Source organism: Cupressus sempervirens, chromosome 11 (assembly GCF_028749045.1).
Source record: "Cupressus sempervirens isolate cs-2001-9-10 chromosome 11, ASM2874904v1, whole genome shotgun sequence".
NCBI classification, from domain to species: domain Eukaryota; kingdom Viridiplantae; phylum Streptophyta; class Pinopsida; order Cupressales; family Cupressaceae; genus Cupressus; species Cupressus sempervirens.
Window position 1 is genome coordinate 759,710,089 of NC_143128.1, and position 8,767 is coordinate 759,718,855.

Consider the following 8,767-nt stretch of genomic DNA (forward strand, 5'->3'; position numbering starts at 1 on the left):
GTTATACCTTTGTGCTTACTCTACATAATACTTACTGTAGTTTTTGTGGGGTTTTTAATTCAATTTTGAGGTTTTTCTCTAACTTGCAGGGTTCCTTGGCAAATGAAACTACTAAAAACTACTAACTATATGTTTTCATGTTTGAAAATTAAAAAACTATTGATGTTGTAGTTTTTCAGGTTGCCTAAACATCATCAAGAAAACTTTATATCTACTAATTTTTATAGGAACCTAGTCATATCCTAGGTGCCCTTGAACATTTAAGCACATTTACCTTGGAATGAACTTTGTTTTGTGTCTTGAGCTAATAGAGAGTGTGTTCTTCTCCTCCTAGGAGAATCATAAATCACATCTCTTTTCATGTCACTCATTTTTCTTTTGTTTACCTTTAAAGGGTCTTCCAGTCGAGGAAAATAAATTCCCAAGAATGACCAAGTGAGAATGCACTAATACCAATGATTCCACCTCACTATAATCAATATGCTTCCTTGATCTTGAAAGACACATGAGCTTCATCCATGTTATCCTTGATATTATCAATCCATTGATGTGTAATGCCCCACTAGGGAACCCAGAAGAAATTAACCTAAAGTTTCACTAAGTTTGTCAAACTTTTTTTTTAATATAATAATTAAACAACTTAACAACAATAGCTAATACATCGAAAGAAATAACAACAAGAGATAAAATAGTGGAAGCAATAACTCACATACATACAACCATGATAAACATATTACATCTCTTAAGAGTTTCATGACATTGAATCACATTTAAATTTTATTAATATTAAATCTAACACATAACCAAAATCCACATCATGAAATAATCACAAGTATATTTTCAACTTCAATAAGATACAATTAAATAGAATGCCACTTGGCATTATCAGAATGCACAATTATCCATTGTACAAGCCATAGGGTATGAAGGGATGAAAGAATATACAACATGAATAACATACATCATCCCATAAGATCTCTCATAGACAAATATAGTACAACAAAATAAAATCATTCAATAGAAATATAAGATCAGATAAAAAGGAACATCTACACAAGTACATCCAACAGTCAAATCTCAATGGTAGAAGAAAATGCACTACCACCTGGCTTTGTGGAACCTAAATGGCCCACTCCAACCATGCTAAGGAGATAAACTCAAGTCCTAAATAGATATCAAAACACAAGTCATAACCAACATCTAGGTTAGGAAAACACCTAAAAGAAAACTATCTCCAAGGGTACAAAGACACAAGTATCAACTAATCCTAGAGGAAACAAATAAATGTAGGAAATCTACTATGTAAGTGGTCAAGTGTCATTGCATGAGCTAACTCTAAGGTTACCTTGGCAACCTTTGTAGACTTCAACCCCCTAGTGTCTCTATGCGGCATTAGTATCCTTTCATACAAACAAGGTATACTAACAAGTCAACTCTAAGGTTACCCTAGTAGTCTCTCAGGACTCTAACCCTCTAGTGACTTTATGTGGCACTAATATCTTATTAATTCATTTTAGACCCATTTAATGAAATTTTATCACTTATTAAAACAACCTACAATGGGTTACCTAGGTAGCCATTTAGGGCTCTGGCCTCCATTACAAGCCACTTCCAACATGACATACATATAACCTACCCTAAGCTTAGCTTAATAGAAGATCTCATAATGTCATAAAATACACATCAGTTCTTAGACAGGAAACTAGAAAGCACTGATCAAAATCACAGATTTCACCACTACAATCATCCCAACATGATTGGTTCAAAATCAAGTACATATATACCAACTCATGACATCATATGACATCACCAAAAAAAAATCACAATAATCACCTCAATCCTAAATACACAATTGGAAATCAATCCAAAGATAACTGGTTGAGGACCCAAAGGTTATACTAAAAAATTCACATCATTCACCTTAGTTCAACACAAGAAACTGGAAAGAACAACAAAACTTCTTATCAAACTCATCATAGAATAGACATGGACACATCACCATGGTTGGGTATAAAAGATCATATACATAATCATCATCATAGAGTGAAACCCCAAGTCTTTGGTAAACAACCTAATTTGATCAAAGAATTAAGTCAACCTTGAAACCCACAGTAGTAAACTACACTTTATATAAAGTAAAAAATAAGGTAACTTTCATAAATCATTAGATTTTGAAAACACAACAGTTCAATATTCACTAAAGGTTTTCAATTTTTCATTTTTGTTTTCAATTATTACAGATTCGCTAAAGTTCTTGAGTCCACATGAATCTCAACTCTCAAAAAATCATGAAAAGTTGTAGAAAGATCATTTTCATAGTCCAATTCATTTTCAAAACACAAGATTCAAAATACAAGTAGGATTCTAGTTTTCATAGTTGAAATTCATTTTTTTAAACATAAGAGTTTAGTAAACAAATAGGGTTTCGGTTCTCATTTCCAAGTATTATAGTTTATAGAGTTTTTCAATTTCAATCAGGGTTCACATTTTCGTTTTAAGTCTTAGACTTACCAAAGTTGACAAATTTTCCCCTTAACATATAAATGATTTTGTAATTACATCACTAATAGATTTAAAAATAAATAATCCAAATATACTTGATTAATAAAGAAAAACTAAAATCCATTATCCAAAAACTTGTAATTTAATAGTAACATAATAAACTAATTCTTTTATTAAATATTATAAAACAATTTAAATAATATATATTCAATTAATTAAAATAATAATTATCAAATTATTCCTAAATTAATATAAATTTATTAATAACCATGATTATTAATTAATAACATGACAAAAATAATTTAAATTTATTAATAACATTTAATAATAATTGAGATTATATTAATTAAATTGATTAATAACAATTTAAAAACTATATTTAAAAACATTTATTAAATTATAAAACTTTAATGAACTTTAAATACTTTATAAAATAAACTATTAAAAAATTAAAAATGAAAAAGTGTTTATGGCTTGTTGACCTATACACATGACTGTCGCAACAATTTGTTATCATAGCAGTACTGCTACACAGGCAGTACCAAGATTTTATCGGTGTATGCAAAATAGGAGGGAAAAAGGTGGGTGGGGGGTTGTAGCCCCCACCCACCCAAACATATTTATTTTTTTTAAATAAAAATAGCCCCCCTACGAGATGGGATTTCTAAAAAAAAGTTTATATAATTACTAATTTAATTTAATTTTATAAAACAAGATACCAAAACCCTCTAAACTAATGAAATCACTCTATATTTAAAATTGCAATTACCACAGTAATTAGAAAATTAATGTGGTAAACACATACATACATACATACATACATACATATTCAACTGTAGATCTAATAGGACAACAATATTAAAACAACCAAAATAATAAATTGAATCCAATTATCATTTCCAAACCCTATCCTGAAAACATAGATTTCTTAACCGATTCAAACTATGAATTACCAAATTAATAAAATGAGGGTTTCAAATATTAAATCACAGATAATTCAATAGCAAAAATTCAATTGTCTCAAACAAGGGTTTCACCTAGAGGAATTTTGAAAATAGAAACACAATGGACATGGAGAAGACATATATTTTCAATGCAAGAACTATTGAGCAAAACTCATGAGATCCTACCTAGATCTGATGATAAATAATGAATGCACAAAACACATAGGAATTCTCCTTTCCTTTCAAAAACCCTCTTCCTAGAAATTGACTCCTCTAAACCTGTGTGTCAATAAATGAACTCCAATTTCTTGATAAAGAGTTTTTCCCCCAAATTGGGGCTTCGATTGTGCAATCACATAAAACCCCTTTTCCTTTACTACTTTATTATATTGCAATTTTACACAACTTTTTGTATTTTTATTAAAATAAACTTTATAAAATTAATGCTTTCTCTCTTATTAATGTTGGAAATCTGATTGAAAAGATCATTGTTGAAAATCAAAGAGGGAGTTGAGAATAAGGAAGATGGTTGATAAGAATGTTTTCAATCATTGTTTTATCATTGATGTCAAACCTGCTATTTGTTGGAATGACAATTACTTATAAGATCCAAGTACTATCACTTAGTTGATTGATGAAGAGAATTTAATCAACAAGATGTAACAAGAGCATCTAAGGGAAAGGTTGAGTTATGATTTTGTAATGAAGTGCAAGGATCAGTTAAGACAATGATATATAAAATGATGTATTGGTAGTATACTGAAAGATATAGATGTTAGCCACACTTAGAAATAGTAGAAGTACAAGTTGTAACAAGGTTGACTACAAAGCTCAATTAAGTTCATTAGTGAGTGCCAAGCAAGCTAGTTGGAGCCGAGAAAATTTTCAATTAGAGCTGAGCAAATGAAAAACCTAGTGTGTGCTGAGTGAGCTTCAAGTGTCGAGTGATATAGAAGGAGCCAAGAAAAATAGAAAACTTAGTGGATGCTAAGTGAATCCACAATATGTGCCAAGCATCAATAAAATATAGTTGATGCCGAGTAACATAGTATGTGTCGAGCTGCTACATTATTAAAAAATCAAAGATTTGCCAAATTTGAGCTGACAAAGTTGTTACCTTGAATTTTGTGAACTAGATGGAGGATAAGGATGATGAGTTGGTTGAATAGAATTCTATGTAAACCATTTTTGAGCAAATTCATGATGATTCTTCATGATGTTTCTAGAAGAAACAAAATGTGGGTTAGATTCATTGAATCATACCTAATCCATTCAAACCGAAATTAAAAGATGGAAGAATCAAGTGGAAAAGAGAATTCTAGACTTCTATTTAAGGAGTCATAGGACAAGAAGCAAGAGTTGTTGGTGTGCCAAATTGTGAAGTGCTTGAAGGGTGTCAAGGTGAAGGAATCAAGGAGAAGGAAGAACAAAGCATAGAGACTCTACTTCGACAAGTGGTCAGGGAGAGAGGATTGCACTGGTACATTGAGAATGAAGACTCAAGGTGAGAAAGCTTAAAAGGATGACAAGTTGACAGAGTTGAAGAGATTGAAAGCCAGGAAAAGTGTTATGAGTTGATGAGTGATCTAAAATCTACAAGATAAGTTGTGAATTGTAATCAGGTCAAAACCCCTTATTGTTACTCTCTATCAATTGTATCAATTAGGGTAAAATCTTATGGACTTAGATTGGTTTAATATCCATTTGCAAATCCTTTAATAGGGTGGAATTCCAAGTGAATGTTATAAAGTCCTCTAACCAAGCCCACTTCTAATAGGGTGGATAAATCCTTTAACCAGGTCATATCTAACAATGTGTTGTAGCCTTTAATAGGACAAGTCTTTCATAGGGCATCACTTCAGAAGAGTGAGAATTGAGTAGCATGTTACTGGTGGTTTTTCCCAAATTGAGTTTCCACATAAATCACTATGTTATGTGTTGATCTTTTATGTTTTATGCTTGCATGTTGATTTACAATAACTTGCTAGCTAAGAAAGTTTAAAGTTTGGTGAAATGGTAGTTAAATGGGCTCACTATACTTAGTGAAAAAGTTTGAATTGGACATTTGGACCCTGAATAACTAATTCACCCCCCCCTCTTAGTTATTCTAAAGCATTTCTAAAAATTAATATTAGAGCCATCTACTCATTTAGTTTAAAGGTACTAGAAGTAGGAAGGTCAAGATGTCCAAGAGAGAAGTTCCCAAGCTCAACAAAGATAACTTCACTACATGGAAAAGTCTAATGAAAATGCACCTTGGATCAATAGGTCATCATGCAAAAACCTCAATTGGAGTGGAACATGTAGATCTAGTTGGACCCCTTTCTCTAGATGATTTGAACAAAAGGAAGGAGAAAAATTAGGCAATGTTGGATATTGTCTCTACACTCAGCTATGTTGAATTTGATGGATGTGACACTGCATTCAAGATGTGTAAAACCATGTCAAATATCTATGGAGGAGATCAGAATGTTCAAAGAGAAAAAAGAGAAAGCCTCAGAGGAAACTTTGATGTCATGAAAATGGAGGAAGGAGAAAATTCTACTCAATATGGCTCTAGAATGAAAGAAGTGGTAAGTACAATAAGAATTCTGGGTGGTCAATTGGAAGAAGAGATTATCAATAGCAAATACTTGACAACCCTACTCCATGTCTATGCTATTAGAGTGTTAGCCATCCAAGAGTTAAGATGTATACCAGGCTATGCACTAACTTTTGAAGGGAAGTAGGGAGACTTACTCCATTTGAACAGTCCAATTTTGATAACTACAAACTTGAGAACCTTGAATCTGCTTTCAAGGAAAAGCTAACATTGAAAGACACTAAGAAGGTGAAATCAAAGAAGAAGAGTAGAAAAGAAAAACATGCATCTAGTAACAGCAGCACAGATGAGGAAGATGTGGAACAGTTGGAAGCACTATTAATTAGAAGATTTCATAGAGGCAAAGGTAAATTCAAAAGTAAGTTGCCTATCATATGTTTTAATCACAATGAAGTAGGACATATTGTTGCAAGGTGTATACAGAAGAACTTCAAGGAAGGAAACAAATACAAGAACAAGAGAGAAGATGATAGTAGAGATTACAAGGACAAAGGAAAAAGATGCTACATTGTTGAAGAGGATTCTGATAAGAATGATGATGTAGTCTATATGGCCATGAAGGATGAATCAGAAGAAGATGAGGCAACAACACTGGTAACCTATGTAAATAAGAATGACAAGTGGATCATAGATAGTGGATTCTCACATCACATGATAGGAGATAAAAGTAAGTTTATTACCTTTACTCAATATGATAGAAATAGTGTTAGATTTGGAAATGATTCTCCATGACAAATCAAAGGAAAAGGTTCCATTAAACTTACAGAGAAAATCTCATATGACAATGCATACTATGTTGAAGGATTGAACTACAATTTGTTGAGTGTATCACAGTAAGTCAATATAGGTTGCAAAGTAGAATTTGGAAACAAAACTGCCAAAATCTATGACTTTGATGGAAATTTGATAGGTAAAGATGAAAAAACTAGGAGTAATCTATTTTATCTAGATATGGAAGATGCAACTTGTCTTGTTATTAGACTTGATGATGTTTGGTTATGGCATAAAAGGTTGTGTCATGTTAGCTTTGATAATCTTATTAGTATTAGCAAAAAGAAGAAAGTCAAGGGGTTGCTAAAATAGAAGAAACCTAAAAATACAATGTGAAAACAATGTCAACTAGGAAAGATGACCAAGTCAAGTTTCAAAAGCAAAAGCTACACTTCCAAAGAAGTACTAGATCTAGTCCATAAAAACTTATGTGGATTAATAGAAGTGCAAAGCTACCAAGGAGATAGATACATAATGTTATTTGTGGATGACTACTCCAAAATGATGACTTCCATATTTTTTAAGCAAAAATTTGATGCATTTAAAATGCTTAAGTGGTATTTGGCCAAAGTTGAGAAGGAAATAGGAAAGAATCTAAAGTGCCTAAGATCAGATAGAGGAGGAGAGTTTACATCAAAAGAATTTGAGATATTCTACAATGACAAAGGTATCAAAAGGAAAATATTAGCACCAAAAACTCCACATCAGAATGGTATTTCTGAAAGGAGGAATAGATTAGTGATAGATTGTGCAAGAACATTGTTGATGGAGAAGAATGTTGCACTCAAGTATTGGAGAGAGGCTATAAGTATTATTGTTTATACTCTGAATCAAGTTCTAGTCAAGAAAGGAAAAAATGCAACACCTTTTAAACTATGGTATGGTCACTCAAATAATGTAAAACATTTCAAAGTATTTGGTTGTGAATGTTATATTCTTAAATATACTAGAAATTGCAAGTTTGATTCAAAGAGTGATGAAGGCATATTCTTTGGATACTCTACTAGAAGTAAAGCATATAAGTGTTTGAATCCTAACATTAACAAGATTGTGGAGAGTGCAAATGTAAATTTTAATGAGCATGCAGAAGTCCAAGTTGATGAATCCAAGAAATCAAAAGATTATAGATATTTAATATACTTCTATGAAGGAATTCCTATTAAAGATGAAATTGCCAATTAAGTTGGGAATTAGCAACAAATTTTAGTATCAGTCGAGTCACAACTAGTGAATGTCAAACTGCATTCAAAAGTTGAGTTGCATAATGAAGAAAATGCACACTCTAATTCTAAAAATAATACACATGAAAGAGATAATGAAATACCAGAAGAAGAAGTGCAAAGTGACTTTGAAGCTGAACAACCAAACATGGAAAGAAGGACAGAACTAAGACTAGCCAAGTATGTGAGAAGACATCACCCTACGGAACAAATCATTGGTGACAAAGATGCCAGACCAATGATAAGGAACAGACTAAGGAATCATGTTCGATGAGCAAGATTGAACCCAAAACAATAAAAGATGCACTACAAGATGATGACTGGTATAAAGCTATGAAAGAGGAGATAGATTAGATTGAGAAGAATAAAACCTAGACCCTAGTTCCTAGACTAGCTAATAAGAATGTAATTGGTACAAAATGGGTGTTTAGGAACAAACTTGATGAGAATGGTGAGATAACAAGAAATAAGGCTAGACTAATCTACATAGACTATGTATAAGAAGAAGGACTAGATTATGGGGAAATATTTTCCCCTATTGCAAGAATGGAAGGAGTCAGAACACTAGTTGCATATGCTATCTACAAAGATTTTAAAGTCTACCAAATGGTTGTAAAGTTTTTTTTTATGAATGGTATACTGGAAGAGGAGGTCTACATAGAACAACCAGAGGGATCTATTGACAACAACAACAAGGATATGGTTTGAAAATTGCATAAAGAACTTTA